The sequence below is a fragment of the Ambystoma mexicanum genome, chromosome 14 (genome assembly GCF_040938575.1).
Source record: "Ambystoma mexicanum isolate Mex_15411 chromosome 14, UKY_AmexF1_1, whole genome shotgun sequence".
Taxonomy (NCBI): Eukaryota; Metazoa; Chordata; class Amphibia; order Caudata; family Ambystomatidae; genus Ambystoma; species Ambystoma mexicanum.
The window spans coordinates 467178833-467201893 of record NC_090940.1 but is presented as its reverse complement, the minus strand read 5'-3'; positions in this window follow the sequence as shown (position 1 = coordinate 467201893).

The window sequence follows — 23061 nt, the reverse complement described above, 5'->3', positions numbered from 1 at the left end:
GGGACTGGGCTGGTGGCAGCGATCATTTGGTTTATTTTGAGCTCCTTTTGCCGTTCTGAGCACCTTTTTGCCGCGAACACAAAAGGGTGGCCCGGCTACCCAAAATGGCCGGACCACGAGGCTCCTTTGTCTCGTCCACTGTCCGTCTTGCTCCCTTTACCTTCCCCCGGGTCAGGCGACCCGGGGCCTTCCTTATTTGGGCATGTAGTTTCCCGCGAAACACGGTTGCTTTCGCGGGCTTCTACATGTCGTTTGAGTGCCCCCAGGATGTGGGCTGGGCTGTCTGGTCCCAATACACATCCTGGGTGCCAGAGAGTCTAGGGTGGTGTGAATGCCTGGGACCACTGTGGTCCGTGATTGGTCCACGTATGGTATGTGTGTTGATGAGCGGATCTCCCATTGGCTCCCCTCCGTTTTGGCGCGAAGGGAACCGTGGATAAGAGGGAGCTGGAAACACCACTGCCAGGTCGATCTCCTGAGTTCTTACGAACCCAGGGATACAGGAGCCAAGTATCCTGCGAACACGAGGCTGGACCGAGGAATCGCTGGTGACCCCCTGAAGAACTTCTGCTCCTCATTGCTGTCGTCCGGTGAAGCCCTTTCCACCTGAGATCGAACAAGAAGGCCTGTACTGGCGCTTCGACCTATTGGAATAGCAGGACCAGCTATTCCCGGCACCTTCATCAACTCCTGCCGTAAGCCTTCGGAAGTGTCTCTGGGCCATCCAGTTGACTGACCAGCTTACTAAGGAGTCCTGCTCTGTAATCGCCGACAGGTTGGGTGGTATTCTGAGTCCGGGGCACGCTCACACGCTTCGTTTGCTTAGCAACCCTAAGCTAGAGGTGAACGGTGCTCGTTTGGCTTGAATACACCCGGCCGTTCCGTTGCCCTGCCGTGGCGACAAAACTGTGCTTGTTTCTTCGATCGGGACGTCTTTTTACTCTGCACGACGACGAGACGTTCCCTGCTCTTCAGAACCTGCCAGAAGCTGCATCTATCGAGGAGAAGCTCGGGCCTGCTTGCTTCGGGGACCGGTGAGTAGATTAGCTAGGATCTGGTCGCCCTCCTGCAGTGCCCCTTACTTTTCCCCGCTGTAAATACAGCTCCCCTTGTCCGTACTCGCGCCCTACTTCTGCCTCACAGTGGAGGCTGCGCTAGAGTCGCGGACCGTGTTCTCCTTCATTAGGGCACCCTACAGAGCTGGCCAACGTCCTCCGAAGAGCTTCACCTTCTGCCCATTGGCACCGGCGTGTGCAGGTACTTTTGAGCGCTAGGCTCCACTCTTCGTAGGGATTGGACTACCATCTAGTTAGGGGCCTCAGAAGGCGGACATATCACACGCATTGGTTCGCACTGCCTGTTTTCCTTCCCCTGCAGGTGGATAACATATTTCGTGCTGCTAATGCTGTGAAACTGTGTATTCTGTATATATATTGGGTGGATAGTGTATGTGTTGGTTTAATATCGTTGTATATTGCTGCTTTTACTGTGGTTATTAGTTTTAAGGCCTTATAATAAATGTGTATCTATTTTTGATATAAACAACTGTTTGGAGTAGTTTGTACGCGCTCTTGCTTTGTGTGCTCATTGCGGGCTTTCAGTCACCCTCACCCCTCTTGAGACCTAGTCTTGACCGCCGCGATCGCTACCTTGATTGGTCTGGCTTGTCCAGAGGTTACCCTGTTCCAAGTAATTAGGTTGGCCTTCTGAACTTCTGCGCCACCAGGACAGAGTTCAGAAATCCGTCTTAACAAATTGGTGTACAGCGGTGGGATACGACTGAAGGTATCCAGTGTTGCGCACGAGCTAAGGCGTTTTCAGGTTATTCCAACCAGGACACGCAGTAAAGTATTGAATATAACGTTAAAAAGGCCATAGTCCTATCAACAGTATGGAAACGAATACTTTATTAACCTTAAATGCTTCGAAATCTGAAACATTGAAGAAGATGTGTGCGGAGAGAGGGGTTTCCTCTCAAGGCACTAAATTGGAAATGATCCAGAGAATCGTGGCGTGGCAAGAAGCGCAGCTAGACGCTATAACTTCCGAGGACAGTGCAGAAGGTGGTGGGGCTGCTCTCACTGGCAGAACCGACGGTTCTGCCGCTGCACTGATCCATCACGACCACGAGGACAGGGAGGATGTAATGTCTAACGTTTCCTCTGCCAGTGTTGATGGGGAGGCTATGCTTGAATTCAAGAAGCAAGAGCTGCGGTTTAGGCAGCAGGAGCTTGAATTCAGCATAGCCAAACTGAAAATCGACCAGGCAGAAAAACAAAAAGACAGGGATCACCAGTTGGAACTGGCCAAGCTTCAGTTCGCAAATGGGTCCAAGGGTCCTGGACATGGTTCTGGGGCTTCCTCTCATCCACGGTTTCCAAAAGATCTGCTCAGTGTGTATGAGGAACGAAATGACATTATGGACTGGTTAAATGCGTTTGAGTATGCATGCGAGGTTCAAGAGGTTGATAATGCGGATAAGATTGCATGGTTACTCAGCAGACTGCCCCATTCTGGTTGCAGTGCCATTATGGAAATGTCGAAGGCTGAGCGCGCTGATTTTGCAATGTTGAAGCAGACTCTAATTTTAAAGTTTGGGAAGACTCCGACCCAATATTTGAAAAGGTTTAGAGAGTATAAGAAAAAGGAAGGTGGTACTTGGGTGTCGTATGTAGCTGAGTCCCTGAAAAACTTGACTGGCTGGGTTGAAGGTTATAAGGTTTCTACCTTCGAAGGCATGATCAATCTGGTCATGCTGGAACACATTTTTGCTTCTTCTTCCCCGGAGCTTAAGCAGCATTTGGCCGATTCGAAGGAGATAGATCCTAAGAAGCTGGCCATTGCAGCAGACTTATGGGTGTCACATCGAGTGTCCCATAAGGACAAAACTCATCCTGGTAAGCAGGAGGAAGGGAAAAAGTCCAAAGATATGGAGGGTGGGGAATCTGCTAAATCTTCTTCCCATAAGGGCCACAAAAAGAAAAATAAGGGTAAGCCATACGAGAACTCACAGGGTAGCGGAGGTTCGCCTCCGAAACAGAACTCTGGTTATAATAAGCCTCCCTACGTAAACAGACCCAATGGGGCTTGTTTTTCTTGTGGAGCAACTGACCATGTGAAGGGGGATCCCCGGTGTAAGGTTAAACCTTTGGGGGTCCACTCCGCTAATCTGGCCTTCTCCTCCTACGAGGAAGAAGAGATTACAGGAGCATCCTTCTCCTCAGACTCATTTCCCAGCGGAATAGAGGCTGAGGTAGTTTTAGTGTCCCTGGGTTCCTGGGAGCCTAAAGTCGCAGAGGCGTATGCTAGGATTCCGGATAATACCAAGCACTACTTTAAAGACAGTGTGTTGATCAATGGAGTGGATACTCCAGCTCTTAGGGATAGTGGGTGCAGTCGAACTGTAGTGGATTCTACCTTGGTAGACTCAGAGGGAGTTGCCAGAGCTCCTCTGATGCCCACTAAGTTGGCTGACGGCCCCCTCCGTATGTTTCCCGTGATCCCTGTTAATCTAACTTTAAATGGTACAGCAGTTAGGATTCCAGTGAGCATTCAGAGAAACGTCCCGGGAAAGGTCTTGTTGGGCAATGATCTCAGAGCTCTAGGGCTCGTAGGAGACACTGCCGAAAGACCCTACACACGGTCTCAAGCACGGGCAGCATTGGCCAAGTCCAATACGCCGCCCCAGCCGAAGGGGAAACCCAAGGCGAAAGGAGTCAACAAGTCCCGACGGGGGAAAGAGAATATTCCCCCGAGCTCGCCTACCACTGCGGTGGAGGGAGTTGGTCAATCGCCCGAGCCTGACGAGGAGGTGGCGATGCCTGAAGTGTTCGACCCCAACGACCATCCTGAACTAAAAGACTTGTTAGTTGAAGGAGGTCCTGATAGGGACGACTTCAGTAAGGGCCAACGTGAGTGCCCATCTCTGGAAGGCCTAAGGAGACAGGCCTGCTCCCAGCTTGAGGGTGAACCTCCTGGGAAGCATCGGATTTATTGGGAAGGTGGACTCCTGTACAGTGAGCCCACAGAGTCTACAGAAGGAGACCATAGGAGGTTGGTGGTTCCCCTTGCTGTTAGACCCTTCCTCCTGCAGTTGGCGCATGAAGTTCCCCTTGCTGGTCACCTTGGAATGAAGAGGACCAAGCAAAGGTTATCTATGCACTTCTACTGGCCCAAGATGGGGGTGCAAGTAGAAAGTCACTGCAGGAGTTGTGCCTCCTGCCAGTTGTCTGGTAAGGTTGGCGCGACAATCCAAGCTCCATTGGTACCGCTCCCAGTTGTGGGGGTACCATTTGAAAGGGTAGGGATCGACATCGTTGGTCCCCTTGACCCGCAAACATCCTCAGGCAATAGGTTTATCCTGGTGCTGGTCGACCATGCAACCAGGTATCCTGAGGCCATCCCATTAAAGACTGTAACTGCCAAGTCAGTTGCAAAAGCTTTACTCGGCATATTTACTAGGGTTGGCTTCCCTAAAGAAGTTGTGTCAGATCGTGGCAGCAACTTTATGTCGAAGTATATGCAGGCTATGTGGAAAGAATGTGGGGTCACCTACAAGTTCTCTTCTGCATACCACCCCCAGACCAATGGTCTGGTGGAGCGTTTCAACAGAACGCTAAAGAGCATGATTGGGGCTCTGGAGGAGCCCCAGAGAAGAAAATGGGATCTTCTTTTACCATGCTTGCTGTTTGCCTACAGAGAGGTACCACAGGAGGGTGTTGGCTTCAGCCCCTTCGAACTTCTGTTCGGTCATCCCGTACGGGGACCCTTAGCCATCGTCAAAGAGGGATGGGAGATGCCCACTCCCCCTGTTACTACCAATGTAGTTGACTATGTGCTAGGGCTCAGAAAACGGATGGTACTCCTGATGGGCTTGGCTAGTGAAAAGTTGAAGGCAGGACAAGCGCTGGTGAAACATTGGTACGATCAGAAAGCTTCCTTAATTCACTTTACCCCTGGTCAGCAAGTCCTGATCATGAACCCTATAAGGCCTCGCGCTTTACAGGACAAATGGTCAGGCCCTTACACAGTGGTGGAGCCCCTGGGTGAGGTGAACTATTTAGTGGACCTTGGAAGGCCTGGACAGGCTCCAAAAGTGTTCCACGTAAATAGGCTGAAGGCTTTCGTCCCAAGAGTCGAAATCGCAGCACTGCTACTGGCGTCAGACGTTGAGGAAGAGTAGTCAGAACCTCTTCCCGACCTGTTCCAAAGCGGTCCTTCAGATAGCTCCGTTGAGGGTGTCCGAGTGGCCCCTCACCTGACTTCTGATCAGCAGGCTGAGGTGAAAAGTTTGCTTAGGCAGTTTCCCCCCCTGTTTTCACAGTCGCCTGGTTTGACACCTTGGTGCAAACATAACATTGACACAGGAGACAGTGTACCTACCAAAAGTAGGGGATACAGGATGTCGGATAAAGTACGGTCTTATATTAAGACCGAGGTCAACAAAATGTTAGACCTTGGGGTGATTGAACCCTCTAGTAGTCCTTGGTCCAGTCCTGTGGTATTGGTTCCAAAGGCAGGCACTTCTGAATTGAGGTTCTGCGTGGATTACAGGGCTCTGAATGCTGTCACCAAGACAGACGCTCACCCCTTGCCTCGAACTGACGAGCTGGTGGATACCTTGGGTGCCTCCAAGTACCTCAGCACGTTTGACCTGACTGCGGGCTATTGGCAAATAGCTTTAGCAGAACATGCCAAGGAGAAGACAGCATTTTCAACTCCCGACGGGCTTTACCAATTCCGGGTAATGCCGTTCGGATTGAAGAATGCACCTGCCACTTTCCAGAGGCTTGTGAATCATGTGTTGAATGGGTTGGACGAATTCTGTCTTGCATATCTGGACGATATAGCAGTTTTCAGTGCCACCTGGGAAGACCATGTGAAACACCTCGGGATTGTGCTCCAGGCTCTTCAGAAAGCCCACTTGACCATAAAGGCGAGTAAATGCCAGATTGGACAAGGCTCAGTGGTTTACCTTGGGCATGAAGTAGGTGGAGGAAGGATACAGCCTCTCCCCAGTAAAGTACAAGCAGTACAAGACTGGCCTACCCCCACTACACAAACCCAAGTGAGAGCCTTCTTAGGACTCACGGGTTATTACCGCAATTTTATGGCAGACTATGGCACCATAGCTGCTCCTCTGACTGCCCTCACAACTCCGAAGAAACCCAAGAAGGTAACTTGGACTGACGAGTGTGAGAAGGCCTTCAATGGCTTGAAAGACTCCTTGTGCCAGGCCCCTGTGCTCAGGGCCCCTGATTATCAAAGACCTTTTATCGTGCAGACGGATGCCTCTGACACTGGGATAGGAGCTGTACTATCACAAGTAGATGAGAAGGGTAAGGAACACCCTATCGGTTTTATTAGTCGCCAGCTTAAGGACAGAGAGCTCAGATGGTCCACGGTAGAGAAAGAATGTTTCTCTGTTGTGTGGGCCCTAAGGAAGCTGCGGCCCTACCTCTATGGGACCCACTTCACTGTGCAGACTGACCATAAGCCGTTAAAGTGGCTAATGAACATGAAGGGGGAGAATCCAAAGTTGCTTAGGTGGTCCATAAGTCTACAAGGCTTCGACTTCACTATTGAGCATAGGCCAGGTGTCCAACATAGCAATGCTGATGGGTTGTCCAGAATGTTTTACCGACCTGAACAAGAGACTCATCCAGGGGTGGATTAGTTCCCCCTGTCCATAGTCTGGGAGGGGCGAGTGTTAGGAAAGATTTCGTTATTGTAGGGAACTTTCCTTCCATGTGGCAACCCCTAAACTTTTTGCTATTGTTTTCAACCTGTTTTCTTGACTTTGCCAGAGAAGTGCAGCCTTCTGCCGTACTCCTCTGGGCTTTCGCTCCTTTCTTACGGGGAAACTGACATGCCCTTAAGACAGTCAGTACCGGGGAACGCTGTTTCCCGTAGTTTCTTTTATCGTGTCGCCATTTTAGTGCAACACGACACAAGAGGGCACTGTAAGCTAAGTTACAGCTCTCTTGGGTCTCTAGCCTTCTACAGACCCTAGACACTCTTGTAGGATGGTTTTTGGATCGGTGCAAGTCATTCAGGGACTGGGCTGGTGGCAGCGATCATTTGGTTTATTTTGAGCTCCTTTTGCCGTTCTGAGCACCTTTTTGCCGCGAACACAAAAGGGTGGCCCGGCTACCCAAAATGGCCGGACCACGAGGCTCCTTTGTCTCGTCCACTGTCCGTCTTGCTCCCTTTACCTTCCCCCGGGTCAGGCGACCCGGGGCCTTCCTTATTTGGGCATGTAGTTTCCCGCGAAACACGGTTGCTTTCGCGGGCTTCTACATGTCGTTTGAGTGCCCCCAGGATGTGGGCTGGGCTGTCTGGTCCCAATACACATCCTGGGTGCCAGAGAGTCTAGGGTGGTGTGAATGCCTGGGACCACTGTGGTCCGTGATTGGTCCACGTATGGTATGTGTGTTGATGAGCGGATCTCCCATTGGCTCCCCTCCGTTTTGGCGCGAAGGGAACCGTGGATAAGAGGGAGCTGGAAACACCACTGCCAGGTCGATCTCCTGAGTTCTTACGAACCCAGGGATACAGGAGCCAAGTATCCTGCGAACACGAGGCTGGACCGAGGAATCGCTGGTGACCCCCTGAAGAACTTCTGCTCCTCATTGCTGTCGTCCGGTGAAGCCCTTTCCACCTGAGATCGAACAAGAAGGCCTGTACTGGCGCTTCGACCTATTGGAATAGCAGGACCAGCTATTCCCGGCACCTTCATCAACTCCTGCCGTAAGCCTTCGGAAGTGTCTCTGGGCCATCCAGTTGACTGACCAGCTTACTAAGGAGTCCTGCTCTGTAATCGCCGACAGGTTGGGTGGTATTCTGAGTCCGGGGCACGCTCACACGCTTCGTTTGCTTAGCAACCCTAAGCTAGAGGTGAACGGTGCTCGTTTGGCTTGAATACACCCGGCCGTTCCGTTGCCCTGCCGTGGCGACAAAACTGTGCTTGTTTCTTCGATCGGGACGTCTTTTTACTCTGCACGACGACGAGACGTTCCCTGCTCTTCAGAACCTGCCAGAAGCTGCATCTATCGAGGAGAAGCTCGGGCCTGCTTGCTTCGGGGACCGGTGAGTAGATTAGCTAGGATCTGGTCGCCCTCCTGCAGTGCCCCTTACTTTTCCCCGCTGTAAATACAGCTCCCCTTGTCCGTACTCGCGCCCTACTTCTGCCTCACAGTGGAGGCTGCGCTAGAGTCGCGGACCGTGTTCTCCTTCATTAGGGCACCCTACAGAGCTGGCCAACGTCCTCCGAAGAGCTTCACCTTCTGCCCATTGGCACCGGCGTGTGCAGGTACTTTTGAGCGCTAGGCTCCACTCTTCGTAGGGATTGGACTACCATCTAGTTAGGGGCCTCAGAAGGCGGACATATCACACGCATTGGTTCGCACTGCCTGTTTTCCTTCCCCTGCAGGTGGATAACATATTTCGTGCTGCTAATGCTGTGAAACTGTGTATTCTGTATATATATTGGGTGGATAGTGTATGTGTTGGTTTAATATCGTTGTATATTGCTGCTTTTACTGTGGTTATTAGTTTTAAGGCCTTATAATAAATGTGTATCTATTTTTGATATAAACAACTGTTTGGAGTAGTTTGTACGCGCTCTTGCTTTGTGTGCTCATTGCGGGCTTTCAGTCACCCTCACCCCTCTTGAGACCTAGTCTTGACCGCCGCGATCGCTACCTTGATTGGTCTGGCTTGTCCAGAGGTTACCCTGTTCCAAGTAAATAGGTTGGCCTTCTGAACTTCTGCGCCACCAGGACAGAGTTCAGAAATCCGTCTTAACAAACATGAAATGTGATATCCAACTCCTTCCCCTTCCAAACCTGAGAGCCTTCCTATAACATGAGATGTGATATCGAAGTCCTTCCCATTCCAATCCTGAGACCCTTCCTATAACATGAGATGTGATATCCAACTCCTTCCCATTCCAACCTGAGACCCTTCCTATAGCATGAGATGGGATATCCAACTACTTCCAAATCCAATCCTGATACCCTTCCGATAGCATGAGATGTGATATTTCAATGCTTCTACCAAACCTGAGACCCATACTATGACATGAGATGTGATATACAATTCCTTCCCATTCCAAACCGGAGACCCTTCCTACAGCATGTGATGTGATATCTCAATGCTCTAATACCAAAACTGAGACCCGTCCTATAGCATGAGATGTGATATCCAACTCCTTCCCACCCCAATCCTGAGACACTTTCGATAGCAGAGATGTGATATCTCAATTCTTATACCAAACCTGAGACCCTTCCTATAACATGAAATGGGATATCCAACTCCTTCCCATTCCAAACCTGAGACCCTTCCGATAGCAGAGATGTGATATCTCAATGTCTCTAATGCCAAACCTGAGATCCTTCCGATAGCATGATATGTGATATCGCAATGCTTCTAATACCAAACCTGAGATCCTTCCTATAACATGAGATGTGATATCCAAATCCTTCCCGTTCCAAACCTGAGACCCTTCCGATAGCATGAGATGTGATATCTCAATGCCTCTAATACCAAACCTGAGATCATTCCGATAGCATGAGATGTGATAGCTCAATGCTTCTAATACCAAACCTGAAATCCTTCCTATAACATGAGATGTGATATCCAAATCCTTCCCCTTCGAAACCTGAGACCTTCCCTTTAGCATGAGATGTGATATCCAACTCGTTCCCATTCCAATCCTGAGACCCTTCTGATAGCATGAGATGTGATATCTCAATGCCTCTAATACCAAACCTGAGATCCTACCTCTAACATGAAATGTGATATCCAACTCCTTCCCTTTCCAAACCTGAGAGCCTTCCTATAGCATGAGATGTGATATCCAAGTCCTTCTCATTCCAATCCGGAGACCCTTCCTATAACATGAGATGTGATATCCAACTCCTTCTGATTCCAACCTGAGACCCTTCCTATAGCATGAGATTGGATATCCAACTCCTTCCAAATCCAATCCTGATACCCTTCCGATTGCATGAGATGTGATATCCCAATGCTTCTACCAAACCTGAGACCCATACTATGACATCAGATGTGATATCAAACTCCTTCCCATTCCAATCTTGAGACCCTTCCTATAGCTTGAGATGTGATATCCAACTCCTTGCCATTCCAATTCTGAGACCCTTCCTATACCATGAGACTTGAAATCTCAATGCTTCTACCAAACCTGAGACCCATACTATTGCATGAGATGTGATATCAAACTCCTTCCAATTCCAATCCTGAGAACCTTCCTATAACATGAGATGAGATATCCAAATCCTTCCCCTTCCAAACCTTAGACCCTTTCTTTATCATGAGATGTGATATCCAACTCCTTCCGATTCCAATCCTGAAACCCTTCCTACACCATGAGATGTGATATCTGAATGCTTCTAATACCAAACCTGAGACCCATCCTATAACATGAGATGTGATATCCAAATCCTTCCCCTTCCAAACCTGAGACCCTTCCTTTAGCATGAGATGTGATATCCAGCTCCTTCTCATTCCAATCCTGAGACCCTTCTGATAGCATGAAATGTGATATCTCAATGCTTCTAATAACAAAACTGAGACCCTCCCTATAGCATGAGATGTGATATCTAAGTCCTTCCCATTCCAATCCTGAGACCCTTCGGATAGCAGAGATGTGATATCTCAATGCTTATACCAAACCTGAGACCCTTCCTATGGCATGAGATGTGATATCCAACTCCTTCCCATTCCAATCCTGAGACCCCTCCTATAGCATGAGATGGGATATCTCAATGCTTCTACCAAACCTGACACCCTTCCTTTAGCATGAGATGTGATATCCAACTCCTTCCCATTCCAATCCTGAGACCCTTACTATAGCATGAAATGTGATATCTCAATGCTTCTAATACCAAACCTGAGATCCTTCCTATAACATGAGATGTGATATCCAAATCCTTCCCCTTCCAAACCTGAGACCCTCCCTTTAGCATGAGATGTGATATCCAGCTCCTTCCCATTCCAATCCTGAGACCCTTCTGATAGCATGAGATGTGATATCTCAATGCCTCTAATACCAAACCTGAGATCCTACCTCTAACATGAAATGTGATATCCAACTCCTTCCCTTTCCAAACCTGAGAGCCTTCCTATAGCATGAGATGTGATATCCAAGTCCTTCTCATTCCAATCCGGAGACCCTTCCTAAAACATGAGATGTGATATCCAACTCCTTCTGATTCCAACCTGAGACCCTTCCTATAGCATGAGATTGGATATCCAACTCCTTCCATATCCAATCCTGATACCCTTCCGATTGCATGAGATGTGATATCCCAATGCTTCTACCAAACCTGAGACCCATACTATGACATCAGATGTGATATCAAACTCCTTCCCTTTCCAATCTTGAGACCCTTCCTATAGCTTGAGATGTGATATCCAACTCCTTCCCATTCCAATTCTGAGACCCTTCCTATACCATGAGACTTGATATCTCAATGCTCTACCAAACCTGAGACCCATACTATTGCATGAGATGTGATATCAAACTCCTTCCAATTCCAATCCTGAGAACCTTCCTATAACATGAGATGAGATATCCAAATCCTTCCCCTTCCAAACCTTAGACCCTTTCTTTATCATGAGATGTGATATCCAACTCCTTCCCATTCCAATCCTTAGACCCTTCTGATAGCATGAGATGTGATATCTCAATGCCTCTAATACCAAACCTGAGATCCTACCTCTAACATGAAATGTGATATCCAACTCCTTCCCCTTCCAAACCTGAGAGCCTTCCTATAACATGAGATGTGATATCGAAGTCCTTCCCATTCCAATCCTGAGACCCTTCCTATAACATGAGATGTGATATCCAACTCCTTCCCATTCCAACCTGAGACCCTTCCTATAGCATGAGATGGGATATCCAACTACTTCCAAATCCAATCCTGATACCCTTCCGATAGCATGAGATGTGATATCCCAATGCTTCTACCAAACCTGAGACCCATACTATGACATGAGATGTGATATCCAATTCCTTCCCATTCCAAACCGGAGACCCTTCCTACAGCATGTGATGTGATATCTCAATGCTCTAATACCAAAACTGAGACCCGTCCTATAGCATGAGATGTGATATCCAACTCCTTCCCATCCCAATCCTGAGACACTTTCGATAGCAGAGATGTGATATCTCAATTCTTATACCAAACCTGAGACCCTTCCTATAACATGAAATGGGATATCCAACTCCTTCCCATTCCAAACCTGAGACCCTTCCGATAGCAGAGATGTGATATCTCAATGTCTCTAATGCCAAACCTGAGATCCTTCCGATAGCATGATATGTGATATCGCAATGCTTCTAATACCAAACCTGAGATCCTTCCTATAACATGAGATGTGATATCCAAATCCTTCCCGTTCCAAACCTGAGACCCTTCCGATAGCATGAGATGTGATATCTCAATGCCTCTAATACCAAACCTGAGATCATTCCGATAGCATGAGATGTGATAGCTCAATGCTTCTAATACCAAACCTGAAATCCTTCCTATAACATGAGATGTGATATCCAAATCCTTCCCCTTCGAAACCTGAGACCTTCCCTTTAGCATGAGATGTGACATCAAACTCGTTCCCATTCCAATCCTGAGACCCTTCTGATAGCATGAGATGTGATATCTCAATGCCTCTAATACCAAACCTGAGATCCTACCTCTAACATGAAATGTGATATCCAACTCCTTCCCTTTCCAAACCTGAGAGCCTTCCTATGGCATGAGATTTGATATCCAACTCCTTCTCATTCCAATCCGGAGACCCTTCCTATAACATGAGATGTGATATCCAACTCCTTCTGATTCCAACCTGAGACCCTTCCTATAGCATGAGATTGGATATCCAACTCCTTCCAAATCCAATCCTGATACCCTTCCGATAGCATGAGATGTGATATCCCAATGCTTCTACAAAACCTGACACCAATACTATGACATCAGATGTGATATCAAACTGCTTCCCATTCCAATCTTGAGACCCTTCCTATAGCTTGAGATGTGATATCCAACTCCTTCCCATTCCAATCCTGAGACCCTTCCTATAGCATGAGATGTGATATCCCAATGCTTATACCAAACCTGAGACCCTTCCTATAGCATGAGATGTGATATCCCATTCCTTCCCATTCCAAAATGAGACCCTTCCTATAGCATGAGATGTGATGTCTGAATGCTTCTAATACCAAATCTGAGATCCTTCCTATAACACGAGATGTGATATCAAAATCCTTCCCCTTCCAAACCTGAGACCCTCCCTTTGGCATGAGATGTGACATCAAACTCGTTCCCATTCCAATCCTGAGACCCTTCTGATAGCATGAGATGTGATATCTCAATGCCTCTAATACCAAACCTGAGATCCTACCTCTAACATGAAATGTGATATCCAACTCCTTCCCTTTCCAAACCTGAGAGCCTTCCTATGGCATGAGATTTGATATCCAACTCCTTCTCATTCCAATCCGGAGACCCTTCCTATAACATGAGATGTGATATCCAACTCCTTCTGATTCCAACCTGAGACCCTTCCTATAGCATGAGATTGGATATCCAACTCCTTCCAAATCCAATCCTGATACCCTTCCGATAGCATGAGATGTGATATCCCAATGCTTCTACAAAACCTGACACCAATACTATGACATCAGATGTGATATCAAACTGCTTCCCATTCCAATCTTGAGACCCTTCCTATAGCTTGAGATGTGATATCCAACTCCTTCCCATTCCAATCCTGAGACCCTTCCTATAGCATGAGATGTGATATCCCAATGCTTATACCAAACCTGAGACCCTTCCTATAGCATGAGATGTGATATCCCATTCCTTCCCATTCCAAAATGAGACCCTTCCTATAGCATGAGATGTGATGTCTGAATGCTTCTAATACCAAATCTGAGATCCTTCCTATAACACGAGATGTGATATCAAAATCCTTCCCCTTCCAAACCTGAGACCCTCCCTTTGGCATGAGATGTGATATCCAACTCCTTCCCATTCCAATCCTGAGACCCTTCCTACAGCATGAGATGTGATATCTCAATGATTCTAATACCAAACCTGAAATCCTTCCTATAACATGAGATGTGATATCCAAATCCTTCCCCTTCGAAACCTGAGACCTTCCCTTTAGCATGAGATGTGACATCAAACTCGTTCCCATTCCAATCCTGAGACCCTTCTGATAGCATGAGATGTGATATCTCAATGCCTCTAATACCAAACCTGAGATCCTACCTCTAACATGAAATGTGATATCCAACTCCTTCCCTTTCCAAACCTGAGAGCCTTCCTATAGCATGAGATTTGATATCCAAGTCCTTCTCATTCCAATCCGGAGACCCTTCCTATAACATGAGATGTGATATCCAACTCCTTCTGATTCCAACCTGAGACCCTTCCTATAGCATGAGATTGGATATCCAACTCCTTCCAAATCCAATCCTGATACCCTTCCGATAGCATGAGATGTGATATCCCAATGCTTCTACAAAACCTGACACCAATACTATGACATCAGATGTGATATCAAACTGCTTCCCATTCCAATCTTGAGACCCTTCCTATAGCTTGAGATGTGATATCCAACTCCTTCCCATTCCAATCCTGAGACCCTTCCTATAGCATGAGATGTGATATCCCAATGCTTATACCAAACCTGAGACCCTTCCCATAGCATGAGATGTGATATCCCATTCCTTCCCATTCCAAAATGAGACCCTTCCTATAGCATGAGATGTGATGTCTGAATGCTTCTAATACCAAATCTGAGATCCTTCCTATAACACGAGATGTGATATCAAAATCCTTCCCCTTCCAAACCTGAGACCCTCCCTTTGGCATGAGATGTGATATCCAACTCCTTCCCATTCCAATCCTGAGACCCTTCCTACAGCATGAGATGTGATATCTCAATGATTCTAATAACAAACCCGAGACCCGTCCTATAACATGAGATGTGATATCCAACTCCTTCCCATTCCAATCCTGAGACCCTTCCTATAGCATGAGATGTGATATCTCAATGCTTATACCAAACCTGAGACCCTTCCTATAGCATGAGATGTGATATCCAAATCCTTCCCATTCCAATCCTGAGACCCTTCCTATAGCATGAGATGTGATATCTCAATGCCTCTAATACCAAAAATGAGATCCATCCTCTAACATGAAATGTGATATCCAACTCCTTCCCTTTCCAAACCTGAGAGCCTACCTATAGCATGAGATGTGATATCCAAGTCCTTCCCATTCCAATCCTTAGACCCTTCCTACAGCATGAGATGTGATATCTCAATGATTCTAATACCAAACCTGAGACCTGTCCTATAACATGAGATGGGATATCCAACTCCTTCCATTTCAATCCTGAGACACTTCCGATAGCAGAGATGTGATATCTCAATGCTGATACCAACCCTGAGACCCTTCCTATAACATGAGATGTGGTATCCAACTCCTTCCCCTTCCAAACCTGAGACCCTCCCTTTGGCATGAGATGTGATATCCAACTCCTTCCCATTCCAATCCTGAGACCCTTCTGATAGCATGAGATGTGATATCTCAATGCCTCTAATACCAAACCTGAGATCCTACCTCTAACATGAAATGTGATATCCAACTCCTTCCCCTTTCAAACCTGAGAGCCTTCCTATAACATGAGATGTGATATCGAAGTCCTTCCCATTCCTATCCTGAGACCCTTCCTATGGCATGAGATGTGATATCCAACTCCTTCCCATTCCAACCTGAGACCCTTCCTATAGCATGAGATGGGATATCCAACTACTTCCAAATCCAATCCTGATACCCTTCCGATAGCATGAGATGTGATATCCCAATGCTTCTACCAAACCTGAGACCCATACTATGGCATGAGATGTGATATCAAACTCCTTCCCATTCCAATCCCGAGACCCTTCCTATAGCTTGAGATGTGATATCCAACTCCTTCCCATTCCATCCTGAGACCCTTCCTATACCAGGCGACTTGCTATCTCAATGCTTCTAATACCAAACCTGACACCCGTCCTATAACATGAGTTGTGATATCCAAATCCTTCCCCTTCCAAACCTTAGACCCTTCCTTTATCATGAGATTTGATATCCAACTCCTTCCCATTCCAATCCTGAGACCCTTCCCATATCATGAGATTTGTTATCTCAATGCTTCTAATATCAAACTTGAGACCCTCCCTATAGCATGAGATGTGATATCCAAGTCCTTCCCATTCCAATCCTGAGACCCTTCCGATAGCATGAGATGTGATATCTCAATGCCTCTAATACCAAACCTGAGATCCTTCCGATAGCATGAGATGTGATATCTCAATGCTTCTAATACCAAACCTGAAATCCTTCCTATAACATGAGATGTGATATCCAAATCCTTCCCCTTCCAAACCTGAGACCTTCCCTTTAGCATGAGATGTGATATCCAACTCGTTCCCATTCCACTCCTGAGACCCTTCGGATAGCATGAGATGTGATATCTCAATGCCTCTAATACCAAACCTGAGATCCTACCTCTAACATGAAATGTGATATCCAACTCCTTCCCTTTCCAAACCTGTGAGCCTTCCTATAGCATGAGATGTGATATCCAAGTCCTTCTCATTCCAATCCGGAGACCCTTCCTATAACATGAGATGTGATATCCAACTCCTTCTGATTCCAACCTGAGACCCTTCCTATAGCATGAGATTGGATATCCAACTCCTTCCAAATCCAATCCTGATACCCTTCCGATTGCATGAGATGTGATATCCCAATGCTTCTACCAAACCTGAGACCCATACTATGACATCAGATGTGATATCAAACTCCTTCCCATTCCAATCTTGAGACCCTTCCTATAGCTTGAGATGTGATATCCAACTCCTTGCCATTCCAATTCTGAGACCCTTCCTATACCATGAGACTTGATATCTCAATGCTTCTACCAAACCTGAGACCCATACTATTGCATGAGATGTGATATCAAACTCCTTCCAATTCCAATCCTGAGAACCTTCCTATAACATGAGATGAGATATCCAAATCCTTCCCCTTCCAAACCTTAGACCCTTTCTTTATCATGAGATGTGATATCCAACTCCTTCCGATTCCAATCCTGAAACCCTTCCTACACCATGAGATGTGATATCTGAATGCTTCTAATACCAAACCTGAGACCCATCCTATAACATGAGATGTGATATCCAAATCCTTCCCCTTCCAAACCTGAGACCCTTCCTTTAGCATGAGATGTGATATCCAGCTCCTTCTCATTCCAATCCTGAGACCCTTCCGATAGCATGAGATGTGATATCTCAATGCTTCTAATAACAAAACTGAGACCCTCCCTATAGCATGAGATGTGATATCTAAGTCCTTCCCATTCCAATCCTGAGACCCTTCGGATAGCAGAGATGTGATATCCAACTCCTTCCCATTCCAACCTGAGACCCTTCCTATAGCATGAGATGGGATATCTAACTACTTCCAAATCCAATCCTGATACCCTTCCGATAGCATGAGATGTGATATCGCAATGCTTCTACCAAACCTGAGACCCATACTATGGCATGAGATGTGATATCAAACTCCTTCCCATTCCAATCCCGAGACCCTTCCTATAGCTTGAGATGTGATATCCAACTCCTTCCCATTCCAATTCTGAGACCCTTCCTATACCAGGAGACTTGCTATCTCAATGCTTCTAATACCAAACCTGACACCCGTCCTATAACATGAGTTGTGATATCCAAATCTATCCCCTTCCAAACCTTAGACCCTTCCTTTATCATGAGATGTGATATCCAACTCCTTCCCATTCCAATCCTGAGACCCTTCCCATATCATGAGATTTGTTATCTCAATGCTTCTAATATCAAACTTGAGACCCTCCCTATAGCATGAGATGTGATATCCAAGTCCTTCCCATTCCAATCCTGAGACCCTTCCTATAGCATGATGTGATTTCTCAATGCTTATACCAAACCTGAGACCCTTCCTATAGCATGAGATGTGATATCCCATTCCTTCCCATTCCAAAATGAGACCCTTCCTATAGCATGAGATGTGATGTCTCAATGCTTCTAATACCAAATCTGAGATCCTTCCTATAACACGAGATGTATTATCAAAATCCTTCCCCTTCCAAACCTGAGACCCTCCCTTTGGCATGAGATCTGATATCCAACTCCTTCCCATTCCAATCCTGAGACCCTTCCTACAGCATGAGATGTGATATCTCAATGATTCTAATAACAAACCCGAGACCCGTCCTATAACATGAGATGTGATATCCAACTCCTTCCCATTCCAATCCTGAGACCCTTCCTAGCATGAGATGTGATATCTCAATGCTTATACCAAACCTGAGATCCTTCCTATAGCATGAGATGTGATATCCAAATCCTTCCCATTCCAATCCTGAGACCCTTCCTATAGCATGAGATGTGATATCTCAATGACTCTAATACCAAACATGAGATCCATTTTCTAACATGAAATGTGATATCCAACTCCTTCCCTTTCCAAACCTGAGAGCCTACCTATAGCATGGGATGTGATATCCAAGTCCTTCCCATTCCAATCCTTAGACCCTTCCTATAGCATGAGATGTGATATCTCAATGATTCTAATACCAAACCTGAGACCCATCCTATAACATGAGATGGGATATCCAACTCCTTCCATTTCAATCCTGAGACACTTCCGATAGCAGAGATGTGATATCTCAATGCTTATACCAACCCTGAGACCCTTCCTCTAACATGAGATGTGGTATCCAACTCCTTCCCATTCCAAACATGAGACCCTTCCTATAGCAAGAATGTGATATCCATCTCCTTCCCATTCCAATCCTGAGACCATTCCTATAGCATGAGATGTGATATCTCAATGCTTCTAATAGCAAACCTGTGATCCTTCCTATGACATGAAATGTGATATCCAATTCCTTCCCATGCCAAACCGGAGACCCTTCCTACAGCATGTGATGTGATATATCAATGCTTCTAATACCAAACCTGAGACCCGTCCTATAGCATGAGATGTGATATCCAACTCCTTCCCATCCCAATCCTGAGACACTTTTGATAGCAGAGATGTGATATCTCAATTCTTATACCAAACCTGAGACCCTTCCTATAACATGAAATGGGATATCCAACTCCTTCCCATTCCAAACCTGAGACCCTTCCGATAGCAGAGATGTGATATCTCAATGCTTCTAATACCAAACCTGAGACCCGTCCTATAGCATGAGATGTGATATTCAACTCCTTCCCATCCCAATCCTGAGACACTTTTGATAGCAGAGATGTGATATCTCAATTCTTATACCAAACCTGAGACCCTTCCTATAACATGAAATGGGATATCTAACTCCTTCCCATTCCAAACCTGAGATCCTTCCGATAGCATGAGATGTGATATCTCAATGCTTCTAATACCAAACCTGAGATCCTTCCTATAACATGAGATGTGATATCCAAATCCTTCCCGTTCCAAAACTGAGACCCTTCCGATAGCATGAGATGTGATATCTCAATGCCTCTAATACCAAACCTGAGATCCTTCCGATAGCATGAGATGTGATATCTCAATGCTTCTAATACCAAAGCTGAAATCCTTCCTATGACATGAGATGTGATATCTAAATCCTTCCCCTTCCAAACCTGAGACCTTCCCTTTAGCATGAGATGTGATATCCAACTCGTTCCCATTCCAATCCTGAGACCCTTCTGATAGCATGAGATGTGATATCTCAATGCCTCTAATACCAAACCTGAGATCCTACCTCTAACATGAAATGTGATATCCAACTCCTTCCCTTTCCAAACCTGTGAGCCTTCCTATAGCATGAGATGTGATATCCAAGTCCTTCTCATTCCAATCCGGAGACCCTTCCTATAACATGAGATGTGATATCCAACTCCTTCTGATTCCAACCTGAGACCCTTCCTATAGCATGAGATTGGATATCCAACTCCTTCCAAATCCAATCCTGATACCCTTCCGATTGCATGAGATGTGATATCCCAATGCTTCTACCAAACCTGAGACCCATACTATGACATCAGATGTGATATCAAACTCCTTCCCATTCCAATCTTGAGACCCTTCCTATAGCTTGAGATGTGATATCTCAATGCTTTTAATACCAAACCTGAGACCCTTCCTATAGCATGAGATGGGAAATGTGATATCCAACTCCTTCCCCTTCCAAACCTGAGAGCCTTCCTATAGCATGAGATGTGATATTGAAGTATTTCCCATTTCAATCCTGAGACCCTTCCTATAACATGAGATGTGATACCCAACACCTTCCCATTCCAACCTGAGACCCTTCCTATAGCATGATATGGGATATCCAACTACTTCCAAATCCAATCCTGATACCCTTCCGTTAGCATGAGATGTATCTCAATGCTTCTAATACCAAACCTGAGATCCTTCCTATAACATGAGATGTGATATCCAAATCCTTCCCCTTCCAAACCTGAGACCCTCCCTCTAGCATGAGATGTGATATCCAACTCCTTCCCATTCCAATCCTGAGACCCTTCCTATAGCATGAGATGTGATATCTCAATGCTTATACCAAACCTGAGAACCTTCCTATAGCATGAGATGTGATATCCAACTCCTTCCCATTCCAATCCTGAGACCCTTCCTATAACATGAGATGTGATATCCAACTCCTTCCCATTCCAATCCTGAGACCCTTCTGAGAGCATGAGATGTGATATCTCAATGCTTCTAATACCAAACCTGAGATCCTTCCGATAGCATGAGATGTGATATCTCAATTCTTCTAATACCAAACCTGAGATCCTTCCTATAACACGAGATGTGATATCCAAATCCTTCCCCTTCCAAACCTGAGACCCTCCCTTTGGCATGAGATGTGATATCCAACTCCTTCCCATTCCAATCCTGAGACCCTTCTGATAGCATGAGATGTGATATCTCAATGCCTCTAACAAACCTGAGATCCTACCTCTAACATGAAATGTGATATCCAACTCCTTCCCCTTCCAAACCTGAGAGCCTTCCTATAGCATGAGATGTGATATCGAAGTATTTCCCATTCCAATCCTGAGACCCTTCCTATAACATGAGATGTGATATCCAACTCCTTCCCATTCCAACCTGAGACCCTTCCTATAGCATGAGATGGGATATCCAACTACTTCCAAATCCAATCCTGATACCCTTTCGATAGCATGAGATGTGATATCTCAATGCCTCTAATACCAAACCCGAGATCCTTCCGATAGCATGAGATGCGATATCTCAATGCTTCTAATACCAAACCTGATTTCCTTCCTATAACATGAGATGTGATATCAAAATCCTTCCCCTTCCAAACCTGAGACCCTCCCTTTAGCATGAGATGTGATATCCAACTTCTTCCCATTCCCATCCTGAGACCCTTCTGATAGCATGAGATGTGATATCTCAATGCCTCTAATACCAAACCTGAGATCCTACCTCTAACATGAAATGTGATATCCTACTCCTTCCCTTTCCAAACGTGAGACCCTCCCTATAGCATGAGATGTGATATCCAACTACTTCCCATTCCAATCCTGAGGCCCTTCCTATAGCATGAGATGTGATATCTCAATGCTTATACCAAACCTGAGACCCTTCCTATAGCATGAGATGTGATATCCAACTCCTTCCCATTCCAATCCTGAGACCCTTCCTATAACATGAGATGTGATGTCTCAATGCTTCTAATATCAGACCTGAGATCCTTCCTATGGCATGAGATGTGATATCCAACTCCTTCCCATTCCAATCCTGAGAGCCTTCCTATGGCATGAGATGTGATATCCAACTCCTTCCCATTCCAATCCTGAGAGCCTTCCTATAGCATGAGATGTGATATCTCAAAGCTTCTAATACCAAACCTGAGATCCTTCCTATAACATGAGATGTGATATCCAAATCCTTCCCCTTCCAAACCTGAGACCCTCCCTTTAGCATGAGATGTGATATCTCAATGCTTCTAATACCAAACCTTATTTCCTTCCTATAACATGAGATGTGATATCAAAATCCTTCCCCTTCCAAACCTGAGACCCTCCCTTTAGCATGAGATGTGATATCCAACTCCTTCCCATTCCAATCCTGAGACCCTTCTGATAGCATGAGATGTGATATCTCAATGCCTCTAATACCAAACCTGAGATCCTACCTCTAACATGAAATGTGATATCCTACGCCTTCCCTTTCCAAACGTGAGACCCTCCCTATAGCATGAGATATGATATCCAAATACTTCCCATTCCAATCCTGAGACCCTTCCTATAGCATGAGATGTGATATCTCAATGCTTATACCAAACCTGAGACCCTTCCTATAGCATGAGATGTGATATCCAACTCCTTCCCATTCCAATCCTGAGACCCTTCCTATAACATGAGATGTGATGTCTCAATGCTTCTAATACCAAACCTGAGATCCTTCCTATGGCATGAGATGTGATATCCAACTCCTTCCCATTCCAACCTGAGACCCTTCGTATAGCATGAGATGGGATATCCAACTCCTTCCCATTCCAATCCTGAGACCCTTCTGATAGCATGAGATGTGATATCTCAATGCTTCTAATACCAAACCTGAGATCCTTCCTATAACATGAGATGTGATATCCAAATACTTCCCCTTCCAAACCTGAGACCCTCCCTTTGGCATGAGATGTGATATCCAACTCCTTCCCATTCCAATCCTGAGAGCCTTCTGATAGCATGAGATGTGATATCTCAATGCCTCTAATACCAAACCTGAGATCCTACCTCTAACATGAAATGTGATATCCTACTCCTTTCCTTTCCAAACGTGAGACCCTCCGTATAGCATGAGATGTGATATCCAACTCCTTCCCATTCCAATCCTGAGACCCTTCCTATAACATGAGATGTGATGTCTCAATGCTTCTAATACCAAACCTGAGATCCTTCCTATGGCATGTGATGTCATATAGAACTCCTTCCCA